Source organism: Pseudonaja textilis, chromosome 11, assembly GCF_049901715.1.
Source record: "Pseudonaja textilis isolate UNSWEBS1 chromosome 11, rPseTex1.2, whole genome shotgun sequence".
Taxonomy (NCBI): domain Eukaryota; kingdom Metazoa; phylum Chordata; class Lepidosauria; order Squamata; family Elapidae; genus Pseudonaja; species Pseudonaja textilis.
Window position 1 is genome coordinate 20,396,325 of NC_142000.1, and position 27,205 is coordinate 20,423,529.

A 27,205-nucleotide genomic window follows, 5' to 3' on the forward strand; every position below is an offset into this window, starting at 1 on the left:
GAAGGAAGTCCTTCTCTTTCACTGACAAGTCCAGTAGATTTGTGATCCGTTTCTTTCACATTTTCGGTCCAGTTCTCTATTCCAAACCGATGTTAGGAAAATAAGGAACACTGTGCATTTGTTGTGTTTCCTTCAAGGATTGTTTAATTGGAGTTGTTGCCAACTTCCTGATGAGCTATTTCTGAAGCTGTGTTGGAGACCACACTTCCTTTTCTGTCTTAAGGAAAAGAAGACGAGAGAGACCAAAACAGCTTCCCCTGGAGAAACGTAAGCCCTTGAATTATACCTTTATCTCTCTTCCTTTTTTTCTGTCCGTCCTTCACGTCCCCTCTTCTCCTTTCCAAGGCTGAAATATCTTTCATAAGGGAACTTTCCCATTTTTAATAATCTCGCACCCCTTCTTGAAGCACTGTTGGTGCTCCGCTCTCAGGAATATTGCTTGCATTTACACGCGAAAACTTCCCAAGTCGGCACTCTGTTTATTACTGTAATTTTACTTTTCGGATATCTTTATTCTGGAACATAATTCTGCTTCTATTTGCAAAATTGCCTGCCTGTTTTGTTCCTGTCTTCAGATTTTATGCCACGTAGCCTGAAAGTTTATTTACCTACGCAATTTTTTTAGCATCTTTGCCTGTCGGTATCTATCTGCTCGGTTAGCAGGTAAACAATAAAAATTATACCAAAGGGGTGCAGGGAGACTTCAAGAGAGATCATAAAAATGAACGGTGTTTCATTTCATTTTTCCCGCATGCAATGTTTTCCCCTTCATTTGTCTTTTTCAACTTGCACAGTAACTCCTTTCAGAGTCATTTTTAGACAGTCGTACCTTTTTTCAAAAATTTCTAAGAAATGTGTCAATTATGGAGGGAGTTGTTTTACTCTTTTATTGCTAATTTAAGCAGAGGTCATGAATATTTTATGAGTAACCCAATAAAATGGGATAAATACAAAAATGTAGAAGAATGTATTGGCTTTAGAAGGCAATTTTAACACATTAAGATGTACATTAACAATATGATTATTGTAGTCTTGGCCTATAAATAGGGAAAGAAAGGGGGAAGCATTATGATGTTTTTTTCATCTGCAAACAGAAGAGAATCATTTTCAAAAACGATTAGCTGCCTTCCTAAATATCTAAAATGGTTTCTTCTTGCAACGCATAAGTTGGTGTCAAAAATAGCTCTCCAATTCGGGAAAGTGATGCATTTTAAAAATTCCAAAATCACTTGATATGGTAAGGAAAGGAAAGGAGAGAGAAAAAGAAAATAAAGGAAAAGAGGAAAGAGGAAAGAAGGGCAGGGGAAAGGAAAGGAGAAAGGAAAAGAAGAAAGGAAAGGGCGGGGAGAGAGAGAGAAAAGGAAAACAAAAGAAAAGAGGAAAGAAGAAGAAGGGAAGTGGAAAGGAAAGGAAAAAGGATAGAGAAAGAAAAAGAAAGGAAAGGGGAAAAGTGCTATTTAACTCCCTCTGCAATCAATAGAGCCTGTTAATTATAGCTCATTAAACTTCGGGGTTGGATTGAAACACAATTAATTCTCTTCGAAAACCATTCTGTTAGATCTATGACAGCTCTAATTCACATACAAATATTTTCTACCGCCCACATAGAAAAGGACTTTCTGTCTGAAAACCCGGGTGGAATTGGGAGTGTGGAAGAAGAGTGACCTAAGTGGAGTAGACCAGACATTCTTCCTTAGACAAAAATAGGACCGGTGACCAACATTTCTGACTCTTGTTTTAGGAATGCGATAGCCAAATAAATAGGAAGGGTTATTTCGATAAAAAGCCCCCAAATTGAAACCCAAAAGGAAAAGCATCCGATTCCAGCTCACGCATCATATCAGAAGAATTTTGGCAAAGGTTGGATCTCAAGCCACAGAATTTCATGGACGGTCATGTAGAAAGCTGGAGCCCAATCAAGTTTTTGCTTGTCTCGTTTATTCAATTGTTTTCGTAATTATTCAGTCGGGCAGTTCTGCATTAATTCTGCTATTACCTTCTTTCTGTTACCCTCTGTTTGACTGTGTCCCAATCTAATGCAATGCAGCCCCTAAAATTTTTTTTTTTTTCCCTATAAGTCCTGGGCTAGGTGGCCTTCAAATGTTTCTTCTTCCATTGGGCTGGAACAAGCCTTAATTTAGATGGAAAGGCAGACATTGCTACTTTTTAAATAGGCCTTTGGGTGAAAGACTAAACATGGGTTTGGAGAAAATTAAAGAGATGGGTGAGGAAGGATTCACGCCTTGTCAGCATTCTCATCTTCTGTCGTTCGGGGAAGTGCGAAAATACTCTCTAAATGAGCTTTGGATGGCTTTTCAGATCAATCTTGCTGAACCACAACGTCCAACCATAATTCTACTGTTTGCTGAAATCCAGAAGCCACCTTCTTCCAAGGGCAGGCATGGCACAGAGAAACCCAAATATTTATCAAGCCTCCACTTCACCATTTTGTTATTCTTCCTGATAAACTCTAGTTTTAGTAAATCTGTTTTGAAGCATTTGGAGTTTTGGGTTGAGATCTTTATCGGGGGAAAGCTGCTGCGTAAGGATCCGAGGAGAAATCTCAACTTGGTCCATCAGGGGGCGTTTGCGACTTCTGAACAACAAACTTGGAAAAAGCCTTTAAGATCTTGAGAACATAACCGTCTATAATGCAGCTTTGACCTCATCAACACCGAAGAGCTGTTTAAAACTCCCATTAATTGAAACACGGATCTGTTCACCATTCCAACAAAAGGCCCTGACTGCTTTCTATAGCTTTAGTTGTTCAAAGTCTGTAGAGATTCTCAGTCATCCAGGTCATGGTTGTCCCAAAGCAGGGGTGGGATTTAACCGGTGTTACTACCAGTTCGGTCACAGTGCATTTCTATAGAACCAGGCCAAACCTACCCCTGTCCCAAAGGTGCTTTTTCAGGAGGCAACTGGACTGTCTTTTTCTTTTTTTGAAGACGTTTCGCTTCTCATCCAAGAAGCTTCTTCAGCTCTGGCAGAAGCTTCCATTCCCCACTCTCCTGTCAGAGCTGAAGAAGCTTCTTGGATGAGAAGTGAAACATCTTCAAAAAGAAAAAAAGAAAAAGAAAGTCCAGTTGCCTCCTGAAAAAGCACCTTTCGGACTTTAGTTGTTCAGTGATTGGGAACTTCCTACAAAATGTTCAGACTTGAAATATATGTGGCAAAATAAAAGAAACCCAAGATGGTTATTGTTAAGTCATTTCTACGTTGCACGTAAAAGGTCAAGATTTTATTTTTCCCATTGATTCAGACCGATTCCTGTTTGGGTTGAGTGATTCGTTAGATGCTGATTTATCTAGTCTTTATTGGGTTGGATGATTGGTTCCTGTGGTTAGATTTCTGTTCTTGAAATGTTGTTTGTTGGGTCCAAAAATAGTTCACACCCTTACCTGGCTTCATCATTTAATTTTGAAAATTAAGAATAATTGACTACATTTTTCATATTGTATCTTTTTATGGGAATCTTTATCATTTAAATGTTAATGTGAGGAAAAAAAGGAAGAGAGAGAGAGAAAAGAAAGAAAGAAAGAAAGAAAGAAAGAAAGAAAGAAAGAAAGAAAGAAAGAAAGAAAGAAAGAAAGGAAGGAAGGAAGGAAGGAAGGAAGGAAGGAAGGAAGAAAGGAGGAAAAAAAGGAGGAAGGAAGGGCAAAACACATCAGACCACCCATGTTTGGTAAGTAGGTGAAAAGGAACAATAATAATGAAAAAAATAAAAATTATGCACTATAATTTTCTACTATATTATTATTATTATTAATGATAAAATAAACAGTTTTCCTGAAATCCTTACATTGTATGTATTATCATCAACAAGCCAAGCTACATTATACAGAAATTTCATTTGATTTCCTACTTCCATTATTACACTGTCCAAAACCAGTATTATAAGGATCTCTGGAAAAAATAACATTCATTGTTTATTTATTAAACAGATTTATTGCCATTGCAATAAACTACTTAAGCTCCCATAACTTTCACTGTTAGTCTGGGAACTCTTCTGGTCTTGTAAAAATTGTAAAAAAAAAATATTAGAGGGTACATGTGCATCACCTCAGACTAGAATCATTTTTTATTTGATCCATGTTTAATTTCGGTTAGATTTGGGTTGCTTTTTATTTTTCATGTACCCAGATTGTAATTTTATGCAGCGTTTCTTGAATGCAGGTTTCCCTGAAATCAGAGAGAATTGACTGGCACTTTTAACAGGGCAGAAATAATGTCATTAAAAGGATACGATCCAATTTTGAAGTCAGTATGTCTTGTTTGGGTACCTTTGAAGAGAAGGAGAATGAAGCAAATTCACTTAACCAATTAATTTTGGTAGTACTACCCTGTACTACACTGCAATGCAACCATTTCTAAATCTCTGGAATTTTGGTCCTTGTTAACACAACTTCAATGATTAACTTTAAAATCTTTGCCAAAATAAATTGTTGCCCATAAGACAAGCTGGGGAATTTGCAAACCAACTCTGTTATTCTGTTATTGTATCAATCCTCAGAATTCTTTGCAAAGTCGCCCTATCAAACAGAATAGAGCTGGAAGGGACCTTAGAGGTCTTCTAGTCCAACCCCACTAGACCATTTCAGACAAGTGGCTGTCCAGTGTTTACTTAAAAGCCTCCAGTGATGAAACACCCACAGCTTCTGAAGGCAAGCTAACCCTAACTCCCATGTGCATGCACACAAGTACACATATACACACAAAGCTCAGATATTGTTTCCAGAACCAAACACCGTTTCCCGAGTCTGGCATGAAAATAATCCTTCCTCATTCATGCCGCGCTCAAAGGTCTTGACTTTACGGGATTTCAAGCTGCCTCTTGAATTAGATGCTCCCAAATCTCTCCGCCGATTCCCAAAGGGTTAACTCTGGGACTGGGGGTGGGGTAGGGGCTCTGCAACTGAACACCCTCCGTGGTATCACGGCTGACATGATGGAGGGCTCACATTTCACACTTAATTACTCGCTGGGCAATCACGCCTCCAAAGATGGATGTTTTTCTCTGTTTAGCCCACGCAGCTGTGAACTGTTTATTTACTTATCGTTAGGCCCAGGAATGGCTGTAATTTAAAAGTTCAGATCTCGAATACCCTCCTCCCTTAGTGGCACCCCTTTCTTTTAAACACTTCCATATTGCTTTGATGGAAGGCTGCCTCCTGCCAATTCATCTCAAGAACAAGTGTCGGAGGCCCAACCCTGTTAATCCATTTTGAATATCAGGGATTATATTTTTCTCCTCTGCTCTTTCTTCGTTTTCCTATCAAGGGAGAAACTGCCCCCACCACACAAAGATGCTTCTGGCAACAGCTAATTCTAGCCTGGCCCATAGAAGCCATGTTCACTCCCAGCACCAAATGGTCTCATTAGGATTTACACCTTTCTGTAGGGCTCCATCACGAGAGGAACAAATGGAATTCCCTTTCACACCTATCTTGTTACATGAATCAAGGTGTGAGCTTTCCTATCACCGAGTCACCTGTGGAGTAAGCCCATTCATCCCCCTTCCATCTCAGCTTTCTTTGCATGGATGAAACAGAGTTGATTTTCACCAGCTGACTTTTTTCTGGCTATTCTTCTCCTTCCATGTCCATCTGGCAATGGTTGAAAATATAGAAGATCTTTGGAAAAGGTGCTCAAAATAACAAGTGTCAGTTGAGTGCACCGAGATGTGGATTTCAAGCCTGGCAGTTGAAGTCCACACCTCTTAAAGGTTGAGAAACATTGAACGGGGATTGGGAGGTGGTCGTTCAACTGGAGGAAGACTTTCTTCTTCTCCATTTTTTGAGGTTGGATGAGATGCAACCTGAGAGATGCTGGGGACTTCTGGGAGTTGAAGTCCATGCTTCTTAAAACAACCAAGGTTGGGAAACAATGCTCTAAGCCATGTGCCTATGGAGCATTAACACAGATAGAAGAAACATGTCTGAAGTTCTGATGGAACAAGGATCTTTATCTACATTGAGGTATCTCTTGTGTGGGATTTTCAGCAGAGGCTGAGCCAACACCACAATTCTCATGCCTGACTGTCATCTCTGCCTCTCCTACACATCCAACACAGTGGACATTCTTCCAGGGTCCTCCTTAAAACAAGGTCATTAGATGGGACATCAGATGGCATACCTTCTCTGTTGTGACCTCTGCCCTGTGGACCTTCCACTAACCCCCTCCCCAGCTTCAACTAGCCCTGACCTTGTTAGCCTTCAGGAAACCTCTGAAGAACTGGCTGTTCCCACCCACCCCGCCCCCCCAAGGTTGGGACCACAAAGTTACGTGAGATCATCCTGGGAGGTAAATTATATTTTGATGTTCTCCATCTGTACATTTGTTGTCATTGATTTCTGGCTGGTTTTGATGGGGTGGGATATTTTAGCTTTGCTTTTAATCACTAATCATCAACCAGGAGTTGCATTTTATGTGGCACAGGCTGAAGTATCAATGGATAAATAAATAAATTTGGATATCAAATGTTGAAGAATATGTTTTTAGGGGTTCTTTTCGTCTTTTGATAGCTTGTTTGTGTTTTTCGGCAATCTAGGCTACTGTGTTGGGGTTTCATATCCATCAACAGAACTCATAATTTCAAAGTTTCAAATCGAATATTGCAGCTTGGCCTCTTCTGACTGTTATTTGTTTTTCTTCCCTCCTTCCTGTCCTCTGTCTTGATCTAGTTTTGCATGTTTCTCAAGCAAAACCATTTTAACCCTTGTCCCAAAGGAGCTTTCACAACTGGACTTCTTTTGTTTTTCTTGGACGATGTTTTGCTTCTTATCCAAGAAGACCCTTCAGTTCTGAATTTAAGAAGAAGCTTCTTGGATGAGAAGCAAAACGTCTTCAGGCAAAAACAAGAAGATGCCATTTGAAAAAGAATATTTGGGACAAGCCTGATCTGGAGGACCGAGAATCTCCACAGACATTTTAAACCTCATTACAGTTTCCAAAGAAGACAGCTGTTAGTGAGGTGGACAACGTAGATATAAGCAAATTTTCCACGAGAAACCACTTCATCTCCATAGTTTCATGCATTGTTTTTTTTTGGGGGGAGGGGGCTGTTCTCTTGTCACAAATGTGTAAACAAGTCACTCTGAAAATTAAGCTCAGAAAGCAGAGGGTGGTTGGTCATTAAAGATGCAGCCAGAAATCGCAATGTTTGTGCTTCTTTGCAACACTGAGTAATTTTAATCCTTTAATGGTCTGGGATTTTATGCTCCGCTTTGGAATTCCCCAATGGTATTTAGTACTATGTTGATTGTATTAGCTTTAATTCCAAGGTCAATGCGGTTTTTATTAAAAGAAAAAAAAATACTCCCAGTAGCAATCTTTGATTGAAAAGAACATTCTAAATCTAATACCCACATAAAATGTAGAAAAAACTGTAAGATGAACTCTTGTATCCTCGGAATTATTTTAAATGGCCTCACATTCAAATAACTTTGTTTTTTTCTGACTGGGCCTTATTGTCAACATTACTTAATGCATCATCAGAATATTCACTCTTTTCACTCTTCCACTTCAAACCACAATTCAAGGATCCCCATTGGAGTCAAGTTGTTTCACCAAACAACTAAAGCAACCCTTTTGTGCATAGAAAACAAATACTGTACTAGAAGAGATGAAAACAAACAGAAAACAAATACTAGAAGAGATGTGCTTCTGATGGCATGGTAGCTCATGGTGGTTACTCATGTCTCAGATGAAATGTTACTGTCCAGGCAGAACCAAATCATACAAAACTTCTGAATATGTAACGGAAGGCAAGAGGGTTGCCTGTAACAAACTTCAATGAAATCTTGGACATGTACCCAATGATGTCATGGCAAGGATGCTGAGATTGTATACTTCCAACACAACATCTGATCTTAGAGCATAAATCACGACATTTGTGTGTTAAAGTTAATATGTAGAAATGTGTTTTTCTTCTTTGCTTCTCATGTTGAGAATCAGCGTTGGTTTCTCTGTTATATCAGCACTTTGCATTCATTGAGGGGAAGGCAGAATAAACTGAATTTTAACTGCATGATTTCACCATGCAAACACCATTCAACGACCTGACACACAACAGCTACAGAAGGAAGCTCTCTCTTTGGTGTCCAACAAGAGTCCTAGGGCCATGATGGAAGATCTGTTTACATCATAGAGATAATGTTGCTCTTCAAAAATAGCTGGTGTGATGGCCATAAAGCTGTCATCACAACATCAGGAGTGGCTCAGTTTCCCGCTGTAACATGGACAATGAAAAGGAGTCAGTTATTGAACTTACACAAGATCTTAAACAAATCTATTTCCATTGCTACCTCTTGGGCAGGCCATAGGAGGTCATCTCCTGCTAGACTCCTACAATTCTTTCACAACATATTTTTATGATGGGGGCCTCATATAATTGGAAGCGCTAGTAAATTAGGATGCAGTGACATGAGGGCCAAACCACTGGCCCCTGGGAAACTGTTTTCTAGTCATTCACAGACACTGATAATCTTAGAATCTGGATAAGCATCTTCCAAGTGATTTCCGGGAAGGAAATAATATCTCAAGGGGGTTAATCCTGGCAATGCTTCCTCTTTTTTGAAGGTCTGTCTTGTACATTGCACAACCTCTAATCAAATTTCAAATATGGGAGCAAATCTACTACGAATTTATGTACAGGAAGCTACTATATATAAATAGGAAGTAAACCCTCCTCTCATCATCACTGAATATGTTATCTAGTTGGGTAATGAAATGTCTGCAAGAAAACAACCAATCTCAGAGAGCACCAGTCCTCCTCCTCCCCCCACTATAAACAATTCCCATTGCCTCTCATTGGGTCATGAAACTTCTCCAAGAAAACCATTAAGCTCAGAGAGCTCCAAGGACTCTAGAGTTCCATCCCAAACTACAGATATTCTCTTTTATTGAAATGTTTGTCCACATGGACACCTGGAATCCAGTTGGACTCTATGGGACCTAACTTGCTGACATAATGAGATACTAGTCAAACTATTATGGGAGAGGAAAGAACTGATGCCACCAAAAGATATTGGAACGGGGACACCAGCAGCCTGGTGGTGAAATATTTGTGGGGGTTTTTTTGTTGCCTTGAAAAAAAAAAACCATGGTATTTTTTAAATTATTATTCAGAATTTGGGATTGGTGAATTCCTGTGACATTGCTACTAACAAAGCCACTCCGTTATACAGTCGTCCCTTTTTCAGTTTCCCTGGCAGTGCACGAGCTTTTGGAAGGAAAGCAAGTTTTTCCTTTTTTTTTTCTTTACTTTTTTTTTCTTTTTTAGGAAAAGAAGAAATGTTCAGCCCTTCCCCCAAGGAGACATGTTTTCCACTTTCCTTTTCAAACTTTCCTGTTTCAGTTTTATAGAAATCTCAGTTAACTCATCCCTTTGTTTATGTTGCTGTTAATATTTTTTTAAAATGTCCTAATTTGAGATAGTACCTAGTTTGAGATAATTCGAGATAGTTGAAAATAAAACTAATTACAGATTACAGATAATCAGAGTTGGAAGGGACCTTGTAGGTCATGTAGTCCAACCCCCCGTCTAAGCGGGAGACCCTACACCATTTCTGACAAATGGCAGTCCAATCTCTTCCTGAAAGTCTCAAGTGATGGAGCTCCCACAACTTCCGAGGGCAACTTTTGTTCCATGGGTTGATTGTTCTCACTGTCAGAAACTTTCTCCTTGTTTCCAGGTTAAATCTCTCCTTGTTCAGTTTCCATCCATTATTCCTTATCTGGCCTACAGGTGCTTTAGAAAATAGCTTGACCCCTTCCTCCCTGTGGCAGCCCCTCAAATATTGGAAGACTGCTATCATATCTCCCCTGGTCCTTCTCTTTACTAGACTAGCCATGCCAAGTTCCTGCAACCGTTCTTCATATGTTTTAGCCTCCAGTCCCCTCATCATCCTGGTTGCTCTTCTCTGCACTTTTTCTAGAGTCTCAACCTCTTTTTTATAATGTGGTGAGCAAAACTGGATGCAGTACTCTAGGTGTGGTCTTACTAAGGCTTTATAGAGTGATATTAGTACTTCCCTTGATCTTGACTGTATCCCTCTGTTAATACAACTTAGGGTTGCATTAGCTTTTTTGGCAGCTGCTGCACACGGCTTGGTGTGGTTGTCCACTAAGACTCCAAGACCGTTACTGCTATTGAGCCTGGTTTCACCAAGTCTATATGGGTACTTTTGGTTTTTCTTGCCTAAGTGTAGGACTTTACTTTTCTCTACATTGAATTTCATTTTGTTTAGATCCGGCCCAGTGTTCTAGTCTGTCAAGATCCATCTGGATCTTGAGCCTATCTTCTTGGGTGTTAGCTATTTCTGCCAGCTTAGCATCAGCTGCAAATTTGGTAAGTTCCCCTTCTATTCCCTCATATAAGTCGTTAATATTGAAGATATTGAAGAGTACTGGGCCTAAGACGGAACCTTGTGGCACCCCACTGCTTACTTCCCTCCATGTAGACTAAGACCCAATAAGGACTACTCATTGAGTACGGTTTGCCAGCCAGTTGCGAGTCCATCTAGTGGTGGTGCTATCTATTCTGTCTTTTTCTAGCTTACTAAGAAGTAGGTTGTTGTCTACTTTATCAAATGCCTTGTGAAAACTTGTGTATCTGACATTTATATTTAATAAGTGAAATATTACTATTGTTATAGGTTTTAATTATTTTGTTTTCATCCTCTGTGATACAACTAAAAACTGAGATGGGAAAATAAATGAGAAACTTGCTTCTTTCTCTCTCTCTCTCTCTCTCTCTCTCTTTCCCTTTTTTCCTTCCTTCCCTCCAGCCACCCACCCTATCTTCTTTCTTTCTTTCTCTTCCTTCCCTCCTTCCTTCTTTCTCCTGAAAAAAGAAAAGATATATTTAATAAAGGGCTATCAAATTAATCTAAAAATGACCTTATTCTTTATTGGATTTTCTGCCCATAAATATAGCTTGAGAAGGTCTGTCATCAGATGTGGCACGCATGATATCTTCAGTGATCATTTTTGTTCAGAAGCTAAGAGTGTTAGTTGCTTTGAACGATTTATAGAGAAATGTTTCAAATGAGGTACCTCGCCAGGGAGTCAAAATCTACTTTTCTTGGATGATCCCGCAAACTGCAAGCCAATTTTAGCTCAGGCACAGCAAAAAGTCACTTTTTAACTCTCTGAATATTAATATGTGCACAGTTCAAGAATTCTGAAGGTGGGTGGATGGAGGTCTCTTGAGTTACAAAACCTCCCCAGCCAAACTTCTCCACTGTATATATTAGAAGAATGAAAGGAATTATGGACTTTCGTCTGAGTTTGCAACCCAACTCTGACTTTTGAGTAAAAACAACAAAAAGGAGCTTAAAAGTCATTTGGTACCTCTAGGTTATGACCAGGCCTCTTCAGAATTTGACTTAAATCTTCAGCTTTCAGGATAAGGATAGATTAGGGTTTGCAGCCAAGAATATTTGCATTCTATAGACTAATTTGTTATACAAGTTAAGGGATGCTACATCAACTTTAGAAAAGGGTCTAATAAAGGAAAGTGGGGTCTGGGAGAGCCTGAAAGTCTTCTACCTTCTCAATTATTGAGATGCAACAGAATAATCACCATGATTTCTGCCATTTGACCAGAGAATCAACAAAGGAGGAAACTGTCTGCGTGGCACTCTAGCCACATCCTCTCTCTTGCAAACATGTCAGAATACACGATGTCCACTCCGCTGCTTGTAGTTTCAATATCTTTATTTCCTACTTCTATTCATTTTATATTTTGGAATTTTTAGCTGCCTACTTCCAATGGACAACCTTCCCTGCCTTTCCTGTTCTCTCTCTCTCTCTCTCTCTCTCTCTCTCTCCCTCCCTCCCTCCCTCCCTCCCTTCTTCCTTCCCCTCTCCCTTTTCTTTCTTATTGAAGCATAGCTTCACATCCCACTTTCCAGATACTCAACCTCATCCTCATTCTTCAGTTCTTTTTCAGAGCTGAAGAAGCTTCTTGGATGTGAAACGAAACGTCAGCTGCCGCTTTAAAAACCACCTTCGAGATCTCTTCTCCTTATTTTTCCATATTCCATTGAAACTAAGGATAGGGTTGCTTATCCTAAATCTTGGGGTAGAATTTACATTTTTGGGCAACCAGCTGTGTTTGGTCCGCAGGTGGGAGTGCTACTGGGGCTGAATTTCCAACAAGGTATGCCAGAGAGCTTGATGGAGCACGAAGTTTTGGCTGGAGATCCAGCTGTGGAACTGGGGCCAACAGCTGGCCAGCTGCACAACATACAACAATCGCACCGATTGTGGGCTCAGAAAGATGGCCTCTAAGCACCTGCTCGGACACACACACACACTGCCACCTTCTCTTACCAACCCCTCTCTGGAAGAACCTAGTATCCATTCCTTGAGGCACGTTCAACCAAGATCAACATCTTTCTTTTTCAGCCTGGCTAATCTTGCAGCGGGAACCCTAGCGGGCTTCCTCCCCCCCTTCCCCTCAGCCCCCTTAGCGATGAGGAATGAAAAGGGAGTATTGTGAATTGGAACGCACCACCATATAGGTTTCTCAGCCGTTACTGAGCACTTCTGAAAGTTTACAGCTGTGCGAGGAACTCCCTGGAGCTCAACCATCCGTTTTCTGCCAGCCGAGAGACGCTGAAGGCGCTCAGCTCACTCTGCGGCCAGAGAGGGTACAAAAGCTTTAGATATTACATGGACCGAAGAGAGGAACTATTTCAACTCAAGAGAAACCGGGGAGTATTTAAAACATAAAGCAAAAAAAAATAAAAATTGCTGAAGCACTTAGACTTAGTCCATGAAAAATGCCTTGGGCCACACATGCCTTTGTTCAACCTTCAAGAGCAATCCCAAAATTAGATTCTATAATCTAATCTATTTTATATAAATCAGTTCCATATTTCATTATATATTTGCTCATATGAAATCTATGTGGATATAGAGTGGTGTCTATAACCCAGGGACCTCCAAAACTGGGCAACTTTAAGACTTGTGGACTTCAACTCCCAGAATTCCCCAGCCAGAATTCTCCCAGAATTCCTCAGCCAGAATTCTCCCAGAATTCCCCAGCCAGAATTCTGGAAGTTGAAGTCCACAACTCTTAAAGTTCCCATGTATTATTTATTAAACGGTTCCCATTTATTCATACTCATTTATTGTGCATATACTTATATCAGTTTATACTTATATGTTTATACGTTATGTTCATACTTATACCTGTTTTTTCATACATGCCTGACAAACTAAACTAAATAAAATAAATAAATAAAGTTGCCCAGTTTTGGGGAGCCCTTGTAGAACACAAGACATTGTAGCTTAATTGGCAACTTGTTGGCTTTTGCTATATAGATAGTCCTTGATTTATAACCATTCATTTAAGAGCCATTCAAATTGGCAATGGTGGTTTTTAAAAAATGCCTTGCAGTCATGTGATCAAAATTCAGGCAACCCTTATCTCTATGGCAGTTGCTGTATCTCCAGGGTTATGTGATGGACATTTACAACTTTCTCAAGGGTTTTACCACCAGCAAAATCAATGGGGAAGCTGCATTCGCTGAAAGACTGCATGGTTCACTTAACGAATGCAGCGAAAAATTCATAAAATCAGATACGACTCATTTAATAATCGTATCATTGGTGATGAAACTTCTAGTCCCAGTTACGGTTTTGAGTTGAGAACTACCTGTATGGATAAAATGAAATCTTGGAGAAGTAGGGTTATAACCCTGATTATAATTAATTGACTCCCATTTTGATAAGCCGTTTCCTTACACATTAAGCTTTATTTTAAAAAAAACAATAAGCCTGGTTTATACTCCTGATGGAGTATAAATATATGATATATGTTGTATTAATGAATAGTATTTGCAAAATCCCTGGAGATACGTGAATGGCAAACCTTAATTTTTGCCACATTTGGCAAAGTACACACCTGGTGTGTACTTTTCGTGCCATTCTTGAAAAATACATTTATTAGGTTTGACTAAGTGAATTCCACAGAGCTGCAGAAATGAAAGAGAAACTGAAACACAAGGTTCAAATATTCACAGGGTGCAAAGCACAAAGCATCCATCAAGCAGCTCCTCTATTGCCAAGATCATCTCTGAGGCTGCTTGTCAACCTGAAAAGAGATTTAGAGCAAAATACTCTGTTAGTATAAATAAAACTAGCAAAGTACTTAAGTGGCCACTTAGATAAGCAGTGTAAACAGAACTTGTCTTAAGCATCTAATAGAGTCTTATCAGCCGAGAAGAATGGCCCAAGGAAAACTAATGGTCTTTTATGGATTTCCTGAGACTGACCTTGTGGCCAGAGGACTCCGTTCTTCCCCAGCGAAGTTTTTCTCTGCATGTCTGGTGGGAGAGAAGGGCCCCTGACTTGACTTGTACTTTTTCAAAGATTTCCGTTCCTTTCACAAGCATTTTAGTTTAAGGCTAAGCTATCATTGTTTGTGTTTGGGAATGAAGAGGATGACTCTACTTGCCAATAGCTAAGGGCCAAAACCAGAGGAAGCTATGGAGTTCCACCAAAGAGGAGGTTCATCAGAAGCTCAAAGGCATCTAGTCCAGCCCAATCAATGCTCAGTGTCATGAAGTGAAGGAGGAGGGAGAAGAGGAAGAGGAGGAAGAAGCAGAGGAGGAGGAAGAGGAAGTGAAAAAGGATGAAGAGGAAGAGGAGGAGTTTTAACTCGAATATGCCTGAAATGTTTTCCTACTATAAAAAAATGATACCCTGTAATATATGGAGAGCTGTGTCAATGCACTTTTGCTTAATATAACAGAGGCCTTGTGCACAGTCATATATTGGTGGGATCGGAGGGAGGAAGAGGTGAATTGAGTGGCTCCATAACTGTTCACTCTGTGTGCATTTGTGTATTTGTGCATAGTCATTTTTTTTTGAGGGGCGGGGCAGGAAGCTTCATTTTCAAGCCTTTTGGTTTTAATGAGATTTATAAAGACCTGTTTTCTAGGAACAAGCATGTAGTAATTTGATAAGGATGCTGCCCAGGGGGAAAAATGTGCACCCAATAATATTTAATATTTGTTCCACAGGGAGCAGCCATCCCGTCAGACTGCAGGAAGATGATTCCGCGAAGATTCACATGCCGGAGAGGAGAGTAATGAATGCAGAGCTGAAAAATTTGTCCACTGTGGGTTTTTTTTTAAAAAAAAAAATTCTCATTTGTTATGCAGGAAAATAAATTTATCAGACTTTGATTGTTTTGTTTTGAAAGATAACTAGGGTGACTCATAGTTAAAGAAGTAAAAATGAAAGCATCCTATTCCAAGATTTAGAGCAGACTTGAACATTTTATGGCCATATCTTCTCCTCCTCCCTAGATGATGAAGTTCTCCTTCTCCTTCTCCTTCTCCTTCTCCTTCTCCTTCTCCTTCTCCTTCTCCTTCTCCTTCTCCTTCTCCTTCTCCTTCTCCTTCTCCTTCTCCTTCTCCTTCTTCTTCTTCTTCTTCTTCTTCTTCTTCTTCTTCTTCTTCTTCTTCTTCTTCTTCTTCTCCTTTCATCTCCTCTTCTCTCCTCTTCTCTTCTCTTCTCTTCTCTTCTCTTCTCTCCTCTCCTCTCCTCTCCTCTCCTCTTCTCTTCTCTACTTCTTTCAAGTTTCCAGGGACAAAACAGTGCTGTGAAAGAGGGGATGGGCATGTTGAACTTGTTCTCCCACCCTGCCTGGTTGAAACTGTAATTAGAAGCTGCCTCACTGAAGGAGCAAAGGGCCACAGAGGACTAATTAGGCCTGATATTTATTTCTCCAGATATGAAAGCCAGATGTGTGCAGTTAAACACAAAACCTTAGGGAGAGCCATCCTGAACTTAGTTTCCCACCCTGGGGGTCAGAAGAAAAGGAAAGTTGCCCACCCAGAATTTTGCATTTTAGGTGAGCCTGAATATTTATGGATATCCTATGCAATCATTCAAGGCTTTTCTTGATGGACCTTTGTAGCCCAAACTCTGCACAATATACTGTAGGAAACAGTGTATTTGTTGGTTGGTTTCATTGCTGAAAGCTTCACCTCTATTTCAGTTTCCCTCCCCCCCAAAAACAGATCCCTAATCCTGAATAAAAGGAAAGCCAAGGAAAGCCTTGGTAACAGGAAATGGACTGTGGTTGAGTGAACTCAGTTTAACAAACCTTGCTCTATATTAAGTAGTGGGAGATTTTCCTATGACACTTCTTTGCCACCCAAATTTTTCCTTTCATCTATTAAAAAAAAAAGTCAAGATAGCATCCCTCAAGGGCACATTTTCAGGTGGTGTCTTGAGGTTTTTTTGATACACAACCTCCATGGACACACCTGGTCTAATTCTGACTCACAGTTGACTGGCAGGATCTCTGGGGATCTGATCCTACTTGGTCAATGTTTCCCAGTTTGGTCAACTTTAAGATGAATGAAGTTCAACTCCCAGAACTTTGGAAATTCAAGTCCACACCTCTTTGGTTGACCGGCTTGGAAAACACTGTGCTGCTAATGTAGTTTTCTTGGTTTTACTTAATGCAAAGTGTGATCCCAAGCCATCATGGTTGATAAACCATGACTGATGAGTTGACGTTATATTAGAAGCAGTTAAGTATTGGTTCTGAACCTCAATGCAATTGGGCGAATCCATATGGAGTGAACCCAATTCTTTTGGCTTTGAAGTTTTGGGGGTATCTTTATGAGTGAAGCCAGTTTGAGCTAACTAGGTGGTTTCCAGCTTGTAGTATGAAAGAAATACAGTTAAACCTCCTTTCCCGCCCACCTACTCCCATAATTAGCGATACCTTGAAAAAAAAAAGATAGCTTGTCAAATCTAAGTTTTCTTTTCTTTTTCAAATGTACACCGTTTCCTGGAAAACGATGGTGTATCCAACAGACTCACACAGTTCCAGCTAGTCAGCTGAAAAAACAAACTGCCTTTTCAATCCTGATTGCAGGTTCAGGATTTGTCATCAAGCAGAATGAAGGGGAAAGAGAGGGAGGGAGGGAGGGAAGCCAACCTTTTAAATTTGAAGTTAATAGCTGGCGCTACTGCAATGCAATCCTGTTACTGCAAGATATGGCAGGTTCTGGAGAATGTCAACCAAATTAACCTCAGCAACAGAGTCAAGCCAGAGTCCCACCACTTAACGCTCTTTCTGGCTGCTTCTACGAAGCCAGTCTTCCCTAACCTTAGCAACTTTAAGATGACTGGACTTCAACTCCCAGAATTCCCCAGCCGGCCTTGATCAAAGTAGGCAGCCAGTGTCCTTTGGAAGTTCTTGAATTTTAACTCTCTGTGTTCCTAGGAAGAACATAGGTGATGGACACTAGGATATCCCTCACCCGTGTTCTTCCTACGAACATGGAGATCAGAGAGTGCGATGGCTCAGGGGTTAAAGCTGTTGAGCTTGTCAGCTGGAAAGCTGACAGCCCATGTTCAAAATCCAAGCGCTGCGTAATGGGGTGAGCTCCCAGACCTCAGCTCCTGTCCACCTAGCCGTTCCAAAGCATGCAAATGAAAGGAGTCTAATAGGTCCACTCTGTGCAGCTCTGCTGGCCGCATGACCAGTGGTGGTCTTCAGCAGGTTCTGACCAGTTCTGGAGAACCGCTAGCGGAAACTTTGAGTAGTTCAGAGAACCGGCCAATACCGCCTCTGACTGGCCCTGCCCCCATCTCTTCTCCGCCACCCATTGAGTCCCAGCAGATCAGCTGGGTCTCCTTTGGTTGCCCTGCACAGGAGAACAGAGCTGGAAAGCAGGCTAGTGGGGAGGGGAGAGAATGGGGATTTTGCAGTAACCTTCCCCTGCCATGTCCACCAAACCATGCCCAACAATCCAGGCCATACCCACCTGGCCACGCCCACAGAACCCATAGTAAAAAAAAAAATGGAATCCCACCACTTTACATGACCATAGTGAATGTCTTCTGCTCCCTTGGTCAAGAAACAGAGATGAGCACTGCCGCCTAGAATCAGACTTGGCTGGACAGGGAAACCGTTACCTTTTTATTAGAAGATCCTACTACATCGCTGCAACTTCACCTGTTCTTAGATCTGGCTTCTCCCCTCATTCTTTTATCTTGCTGCCTGATTAGTCCAGGGTAAGGGAACTTTCTGGAAGACATCGCCATGCCCAAATCAGGTAGAGATCTTGATAGCGTCATCGAGGATTAAAAGTTCACCCAGAAGTCAATCTAAATCGCTTCATCTGAAGCAGGAATGCCAGGGAGGGTTGGGAGAAGGGGATTCAAACTTTCTGAGCTGAAACAAAACCGGTTGCGATAAAAGAATTCAGGCATGTAAGGCTGACTCTCCTGTCTTGTAATCAGTGTCAGTAAGAAAGAAGCAGGGGGTTGGGTCTTGAAGGGTATTAAGTAAGTAGTATTTAACCTGTAGAATCCTACTGAAATCTCTCCCTCCCTCTCCCTCCCTCTCTCCTTTCTCTCTGTATATACATATATTTATAACAATATAATATGTGTACACACACATGCATACACACAGACTATCTCTCACTCTCTATCTCTTTCTCATCTCTCCCTCTCCCCACCTCTCTCTCATTATCTATCAACACTATCCATCTATCTATCTGTCTTTCTGTCTATACCTTATGATTCTTGACTCTTGACGAATGTATCTTTTATGTACACTGAGAGCATTTGCACCAAGACAAATTCCTTGTGTGTCCAATCACACTTGGCCAATAAAGAATTCTATTCTATTCTATTCTATTCTATTCTATTCTATTCTATTCTAGTCTAGTCTAGTCTAGTCTAGTCTAGTCTAGTCTAGTCTAGTCTAATCTATAGATCTATATATCTATATCTATCATCTATCTACATACAACCAAAATGCCTATCAGAACAAATGTAGAGAAAAGTTTATGGAGATTTAAAAAAAAAATACACATTTGTAAAGTTGAGCCTCAACAGACCAAAATGAATTCATTGTGGGAAAAATGAGAAACAGCAAGTGACAGGGAAATGACCACCCCAGGAAATAGGACAGCCAAGTGACCACAATGTTGAAGAAATAGCATTTGTGACATCCACTGTAGCCCTTGTGGAGAAATTGGTCCAGCCCTGACTCTAAGGTCAGCCTCTTTCACAAAGCTCCCATTGAGGGTGAGTGGCATTTCAAAACTACTATTGGCACAAGAACCATTAACCACAATGACATGAGTTTGAGCTTAGAGGAACCAGCTTGGTCACCAGCAGAAGACTCACATCTTCTGTGATTTGCAGGCAAGGAAAAGAGGGAGGGGAAGAGAGAGAGAAAGAGGGGAAACCCAAGCTAAGGCGGAAGATTAATTCAATGTCAGCTACATGATGATTAGGGGTTGCTAAATATGGCACATGTGCCAGAGAATACAGATGTTATTCCTTGAAGACGACTGTGCCATCCTGCCCAGGGCACTGGGGGCTGTTGGGAGGAGGGCTCTGAGTTTGGGAGTGAAACATAAGCTTAATGGTAATTTTTAAATGGGTCAAAAGGTTTGTGGAGGAACCCCTGCCTGGATTCAATCAGCAAGTGAAGGGCTTAGGTTTCTCTGATATAATCAAAGAATTAACCAGATTGACTAAGTGAGCCTTGCTCCATCTCAAGATGTTTGGTGGCTCCTTTTTGTTTTTAAATTAACCTCTTGCAAACACCCATGACTGGGGGGAGGAGGAGGGGGAGAAGGAGGAGGAGGAGGAGGAGGAGGAGGAGGAGGAGGAGGAGGAGGAGGAGGAGGAGGAGGAGAAGAAGAAGAAGAAGAAGAAGAAGAAGAAGAAGAAGAAGAAGAAGAAGAAGAAGAAGAAGAAGAAGAAGAAGAAGAAGAAGAAGAAGAAGAAGAAGAAGAAATTATCGAAAAGAAATGTCATTCAAACTATAATTCGATGCAATTTCACAACCAGTCCTTCACAAAACCTCACTTCTTTAAAACTTCTTTTTTGATCTCCTTGGAAGGACCACGGAGAAGGATCTTGCCAGGGTTCCCATGACCTGGAGTTCCCAAGAGCAAAGCCACCCCTGAGGAGGTTCGCGCAGAGTTCACTTCCGATGATGGTGGGCACTTACATGTATGGTATTCAGCTTTGTTCAGGTATTTTTCCACATCATTATAGTTGTGCTTTTAAAGTTGTAGCAATGTTTTGGGAGAATCTCATCTGCCAACATCAAGCTTCTGTATTGTGTTCGTCTGTGAGCCTGATGATGGCAGATGAGATTCTGCCGAAACGTTGCTGCAACTTTAAAAGCACAACTATAATGACGTGGGAAAATACCCGAACAAAGCTGAATACCATACATACATACCATACATACATGCATACATACATACATACATATATTTATATTGCCTTCCTTCTGATCAACTCTTGTTCATGGCCTTCCATTGTCCCTTCCATATTGGATCCTTGCAACTAGTTTGCAAGGAAGGGAAGGCAATGGGATGAACACCCTTGGAATGATGTGGGAATAGGAATGGATTTCCAGAGTGGAAAAAAATTGCAGACTCCATGAATTAGGAGCGCTACTCAGGTGACCCTGAGGACACAGATAAACCTCCAAGTGGCCTCAAGGACCCTCTAAAAGGATGCAAGTGACCAGCTGTCTGCAAGGAATATAAATCTTTCCATTGCCCACCATGCAGCCAAAAGCTGAAGAAGCTTCTGGGATCAGAAGCGAAATGTCTTCCAAAGAGAAAAAAAAAAACAAGGAAGTCCAGTCACCTCCTGAAAAAAAGCACCTTTAGCAGGTTAACCAGAGGCTTCGTTTTAGCCAGCTCAAACCATCCCACTGGATTCCAAGCAACTTCCCCTCTTTCTTCTTCAGACTTGGCTTTGGTTCCTTTTTAAAATATTTTTTCCCGGCTTTCCTCCTCCCTCTGTCCACCCCAACTTCTTTTAACACTGCTCCTGAACTTTAAAAAGGAAAAAAAAAAAACGTGAAATATGCTGGGAAACCTAGAAAAATCGGCCCTTTCTCTCCAGCCTCCCCGCTCCCACCCCACCCGTCCCAATATTGCCACCCACCCAACTACCCGGCCCGCACGGCCACGCTTCTCTTTTTCTCCCCAGGAGCAATGGAATAACACTAATGGAGGGGAGAACGGGGAAAAAAGGAAATGTTTTTCGGTAACATGGAGAATTTCTGGCTGGCATATTTTTCTGAGGCCTGTTTGTCAGGGGGGAAAAGGAAATTGGTGGCTGGGTGAAATATGAGCTTCTGCAGCTGCAGTTCTTTAAATGCAGCCTTCTCCCTTTTTTTCCCCCCTTCTTTTTTTTCAGGCACACTGGTGCTTTAGTTTTTGGGGTGATTAGCAGATGCTGAAATATTTTTGCCCCGTGCTTTTTGCACGGACTTTTGCCTGCCCCGACTTTCCAGCCGGCGTTCAAGTGACTTGGCTAGGCGGGTGGTAGAAGGGAGGGGGCGGCGGAGCAGGAGGAGGAGGATGGCATGTAGACCTGTGTGGAAAGTCACCCCCAAAAGACATTTTTGGGGAGGGGGGAAGGAGAAAGGAAACTTCCTTCAGCCTTCGGGAGAAAAGGCTAATGAATGGCTTTCTGTCCAAGGCGAAAAACTGGAAAGCATCAAACAGAATCAATGCAGATTGACCGTCTCTGAAAAGAGATGTTGGTCAAACCTCTGTTCTTCCCACCTTGTCCGAAACGGGCCAGGTTAAGAATCTTGGTGGAATGGAGGAATCAAGAGTCTGAATGCTGGGTTTTAGCTGCAGAACATTCTGAACATAAAGTCAAAGATATCAGTAGCTTTCTTGCAGCCATTTCATGACCCAGCTCATCAGTGCAAGAAGGGAGTAGGGTTTGTGGAGTGAAGGAAGAGGAGGAGGATTGTGGGGTCCTTGGTGGTCCCTGAGGCTGGTGGTTTTCTTGCCGATGTTTCATGACCAAGCTAGGGAATGTAATCAGTGCTAGAAGGGAGTAGGGTTCATGGACTTTGGAGAAGGGTTGATGCCCTCTGAGATTGATGGTTTTCTTGCAGGCATTTCATGACCCAACCAGGGAACATCATCAGTGCTAGAAGGGAGTGGGGTTTGCTCTCTCAGTGCTGATGATGGGCCTTGAAACATGTGCAAGAGAACGACCAAGTTTGGAGAGCACCGAAGACCCCACAGTTCAACCCCCAACTGTTTGTTCAGCTTCTCTTCAGTTGGTTCATCAGTAGCTATAATGGCCAAAGATCCCATGAGCATGTCTTTTCATGAGCCAGAAAATGAGATCCTCAGATCCTTGAGCTGCTGAGATCTAGAAGGACCTGGCCACTTCCAAGGAGATGGTCTTCCAAGAATAATGGAACCCCTCCAATGACTGAATCAGCCTGGAGGTGGTTACTGTTGGATTCAGTTCAAGGTCCGGACTGAGTCAGTTTTTACACCCTGGAGTGCAGATTATTCAATTGTAGATGTCTCCTGTGCTGGACCCATGCTGGCTTGGCTGTAAGGTGGCTTAATAAAACCCTGCTTAGCTTGAAATGGACCAGCAACAGCTTCCAAGTTGCCAATTAAGGACAATATCCTCCACTTACAACTTCCATGCTGGTTTACATGCATGCATCCAGACCCACAGATGCTGTAAAAATATACATATACAAAATTAAGTGTATATACACAAAATTAAAGGATCAGCGTGCTCATATGTACAAGCACAATAGGTAGAGTTAAAATTTTAGAAAATCAGAGAACAAAAATTCAAGCTCTCTGTTAAAAAAAAAAAAAAAAAACTTTCCACGTTCTTCAGGCAGCAAAGTTGCTTTGTAAGGAAAAACAAGGAAGACTTTTAAGCCCTTTTGAACTCATACCTGGGCAGCAAACAAAAGTTGTTGGCTGTTGTGTTGGAATGAAGCTTGTGTCCCCAGGTGCACAATCAAGAAACGCACAAGGGAGTCCCTCATTTGCAGATTTCAAAATGTAGAGCAGGCGGTTGAAACCTGAGAATGCTTTATAAAGCATATCTCTGAAATTGCTCTTCGATGCCTTTTGACAAAACAGTTTTTAAAAACATTCCCCTTTGTGGTCAAGAGGAGGAATTCTTGTTCAACGCTGTTTGGATAACAAAAGGCAGAGCTTGGTTTGGAACCACTGACCGTTCTCCTACAGAGATAGCCCGGCTCCAGTTCCAGAAGAGCCCAGGGCAAACACTGAACATCAGAACATGAGCAAAACCATAGATGTCCCGGTAGCTGCTGGGAATTTGGCTAGATAAATTGAAACCACCTGCTCTCAGCTCAACTAAGCAGGTTTAGGTTGTGTGCCATCTTCCAAAAATATATTCTCCTTTGAGATAGACCAACTTCTCCAAGTCTGAGGTCCAAAAACGTCCAGAAGAACATAGTTGGAAGGGAACTTGGAGGTCTTCTAGCCCAACCGCCTGCTCAAGCAGGAGACCCTATCTCAGCCAGTCCTTGAGTATTGAAGATTTGTCCTGAAATGAATACAAACTCCAACTTCTCTGTAGTGCAATGATGGTTTATTCATTAGCTCAGCAAACAACAAATACACTTATCTGATAAGAAAGGCTAAAAGCCAGGCAAGGTTAGCATTGGAATTGAGTCTGTTCTGTTTCCTTTTATTATCATTACCATTAGATACACCATACCATACCCAGGCCTACACGCTGTTCTAATTTTGGCCACGCCTAACCCATAATCCCCAAATGCTATTAACTCTATAACATGTCTACATCCCTAGTCTATCCCAACCCTCACTAACTGATCCCCACCTTGGGCTACCTTCACCATGTCTTAAATTAAGTCTAAACTATTCACCCATATGTGCCCAACCCTCTCCAACACGTTGCACCACATCGACCCTTCAAAGGAGCCATTGATTAGTCTACAGCCCCACAGTTGCTCGAGCATAGGTCCGGCTGCCGACAGAAGCACGTTGCACTGACATCATCACAACCAGGGGTGGGATTCTACCAGTTGGCACCTATTCGCTAGAACCAGTTGTTAACTTTCTAAGCAGTTCAGAGAACCAATTGTTAGAAGAAATTACTGGCCTAATCCTATAAGGAAGGCAGGAAGGAAACATTCTGGTGTTGCTTACAGAAACTGCCTCTCCATTAACCCTTATTACATTCTTGGCAGGACTGGACTTCCTATCTCAGGAACAGCTCTGGAGTTTTTTTTCCCTCCTTTGCTGGTACTTTGCTTGTGTGGAGTGACCATTCAAAGTTACAATGGCACTGAAAAAAGTGACTTATGACCATTTTTCACACTTACGACTATTGCAGCATCCCCACAGTCACGAGAGGCCAGGCGAGGAGATGCGTGCCTCGATGTGAGTGACATTGAGTTGGCCACACTCAGCCAATAACATGACCACCAAGCCATGTCCTCCCAGTCACATGACCACCGAGCCATGCCCACCAACTAAGCCACATCCACAGAACCGGTTGTTAAAAAATTTGAATCCCACCCCTGATCACAATGCGACCCTCAACACCATCAGCCAGCATGTAGGAGGAAAGAAGATCTGTAAGCGGCTGAGGTGAGTCGACGGGCGAGGTCAGCATGTACGAGGAAAAGACAGATCCAGCAGCAGCTGAGGCAAGTTGACAGCCTCCATGGTGAGCTGACGAACTCAGCAGCGAACCCGGAGCCTGACACCCTATACCATTCTGGACAAATGGTTGCCCAGTCTCTTCTTGAAAACTCCCAGTGATGGACCAACCATAACTTCTGAAGACAAAGGCCTTGATTATTTCTTTTAACTATCAGGAAGTTTCTCCTTATTTCTAAGTTGGTTCTCTCCTTGATTAGTTTTAATCTGCTGTTTGCTGGTCTGCCTTCAGCTGCTTTGGAGAATAGGTTGACCTCCTTTTCTTTTTGGTAGCCCCTGAGATATTTTAAGACACTATCATGTCACCCTTGGTCCTTCTTTTCATTAAACTAGTCCAAAAAGAGGGGATCCAAAGAGTCACGTTGATGGACACCACCCACAAAATGGAACTCCTGTCTTCTTTTTGTTGTTGTTGTTGACACTGGAGGTTTCCATCGTGTGGTTGGTCACCATTTTGACTTTATTTGGCTCCTTTACAGACCTCTCTGCAGAGTTCTATTGTAACTGACATGCCACCCCTGAATAAGTAGGTCTTCTTGACCCCGATTTGGAAAGCCTCCAAAATTGGTTTGACAAGCCATTTCTTTAACATATAATTTTCTGGATAATTCTCAGGCAGATCTATAACCAGCCAACAACAATGTGTGCCAGTTCCCTGCTCTAACTGAGGTTTCGCAAGGCAATTTGCCATGGAGAACCTCAAGGGTGCCTCCAACAATTTCTATTTCTTCCCCACCCCAGTTTTATTCTGTCGGATTCCCACCCTACCCACCCCCTACCCATTTCTAGGAAGGTTTGCCTTTCTTCTAGTCCTCATCCCATCTGAAGTAAGAGAATAGCTTCCAACTTTTCTTTTGACGAACTTCAGAGAATATAATGGCCGGAATGTGACGTGCTTGCATCTATCTATAAAATTCATGAGCCATGGTGGCACAGTGGTTAGAATGCAGTATTGCAGGCTAAGTCTGACAAATGCCAGCAGTTCGATCCTGACTGACTCCAGGTTGATTCAGATTTCCATCCTTCCGAGGTTGGTAAAATGAGGACCCAGCTGGTTCGGGGGCAAGAGGCTGGTTCTGTAAGCCATTTAGGAAGGTCTGCAAAGCCGCTTAGCAAGGTCTCAGTGTGGCCATTCTGGTCTGGAATTTCAGGATTGCCATTGCTGCCCCACATCATACCATGCCTTTCGATTACAGAAAGTCTTTGTTTAGAGCATGCTCTTTTAATGTTGGCACCATCCCATCCTGGACCATTAAACCAAAAGTTTATGATGATTTATGAGCTGTCGATGGCAAGGCTGGTTGTTATGACAGTTGGTCCAAGCTTACTTTGCAAGTTGGAATGAAAGGAAGGATCTGGGTTGAGTTTCTGGAGCCGGGCAGTGGAGTGACGCAGAAGGGGCTGTTTTCATTGCTACTTGACCAATAGTTCAGCTACAAAGAGCAAGGGAAGCCAACATGTGAAGGATCAGAGAACCACAGCCATCCCAATGTAGTTAAAAGAACAGGACTTGGGCATGTGAAATCTTCAACCAGGAAACCAAGGGAAAGTAGCTTTAATCCCAAGACACTGAAATATATCAAATTAGGTTGGGGGATCTCCATCTAACATCACTTTTGGAAGGATCTCTCTCTCTCCCCCCCCTCTCTCTCCCTCCCTCCCTCCCTCTCTCTCTCTGCTCTAGCAGAGTTCACCTATTGCAGAGTTTCACCTTTGTTACTATCTCCAGGACAAGATTTAGATTTCCTTTGTTGGGTTGTGCAGTAGGTTCACGTCAACAACCTAGTTATGAAGCTACACGTCCACCAGGAAAGGGCTGGGAGCCAATAAGAGAGGCACAAAGGGTTCTCCTTTGAGAATGAAATCTCAAGGTTAGTTCCTGCAGATAACAATTTCCATTCAAAATCTGCATTCTGGTATGAAGCTCGTCTCAACAGCCCACATGGACTATTGGCCAAATTAACTCAACTGAGACAAAGCCCACAATTGGCTTTCATGGGAGGTCCATGACTTATCCCCTATTCCTTGTCTTTGCTCTTTTTGCCAGTTCACATCCATAGTTTGCTGGCATTTTGCCCTCCAGGATGAAACAATTATTTGGGCTGTGCAAATCTTCAAAGAGGCATTTTTGTATCGGTGGCTTTGAATGAAAGGTCTTTTTCTAATGGCACTTGAGATCAAAGTAGCTTGTCCCTTCTAAATTCCAGGCTGGAATGGACACACTGTTTCAAACTGTGCATTAAAAGAGACTTCTAATCATGCAAAAATATGTTTCTGGATGAAACACAGCAAAAATTGGTCACTTTCAGGCATCTATGTAAGACACTCCATTGGAACAACTCAACTCTTGAAGACAAGGCACTGTCTTGAATTAGTTTGCCACAGTGATCCAAATCAAGATTTAGAACAGATAAGAGATAATCAGAGTTGGAAGGGACCCTACACCATTTTTGACAGATGGGAGTTCAATCTCTTCTTGAAAGTCTCAAGTGATGGCTCGCCCACAACTTCTGAGGGCAACTTCTGTTCCATTGGTTGATTGTTCTCACTGTCAGAAAGTTTCTCCTTATTTCCAGGTTGAATCTCTCCTTGTTCAGTTTCCATCCATTATTCCTTGTCTGGCCTACAGGCTCTTTAGAAAATAGCTTGACCCCCCTTCTTCCTCCCTGTGGCAGCCCCTC

At 41.9% G+C, this 27,205-nt stretch overlaps 2 long non-coding RNA genes across 3 annotated transcripts in view; one reads left to right on the top strand and one right to left on the bottom strand.

Moving 5' to 3' along the window:
- LOC148124858 (uncharacterized) overlaps positions 1–27,205 on the bottom strand; it is a 254,455-nt gene that overhangs the window by 99,254 nt on the left and 127,996 nt on the right. The gene's annotated exons all lie outside the window — the stretch shown is intronic.
- The window catches only part of LOC148124859 (uncharacterized), a 28,853-nt gene continuing 3,044 nt past the window's right edge, over positions 1,397–27,205 (top strand). Inside the window, exons 1-4 of the long non-coding RNA XR_015744991.1 lie at positions 1,397–3,685; positions 10,251–10,351; positions 12,133–12,382; positions 15,043–15,136. This is a non-coding gene — a long non-coding RNA (uncharacterized LOC148124859). The remainder of the gene's footprint in view (positions 3,686–10,250; positions 10,352–12,132; positions 12,383–15,042; positions 15,137–27,205) is intronic.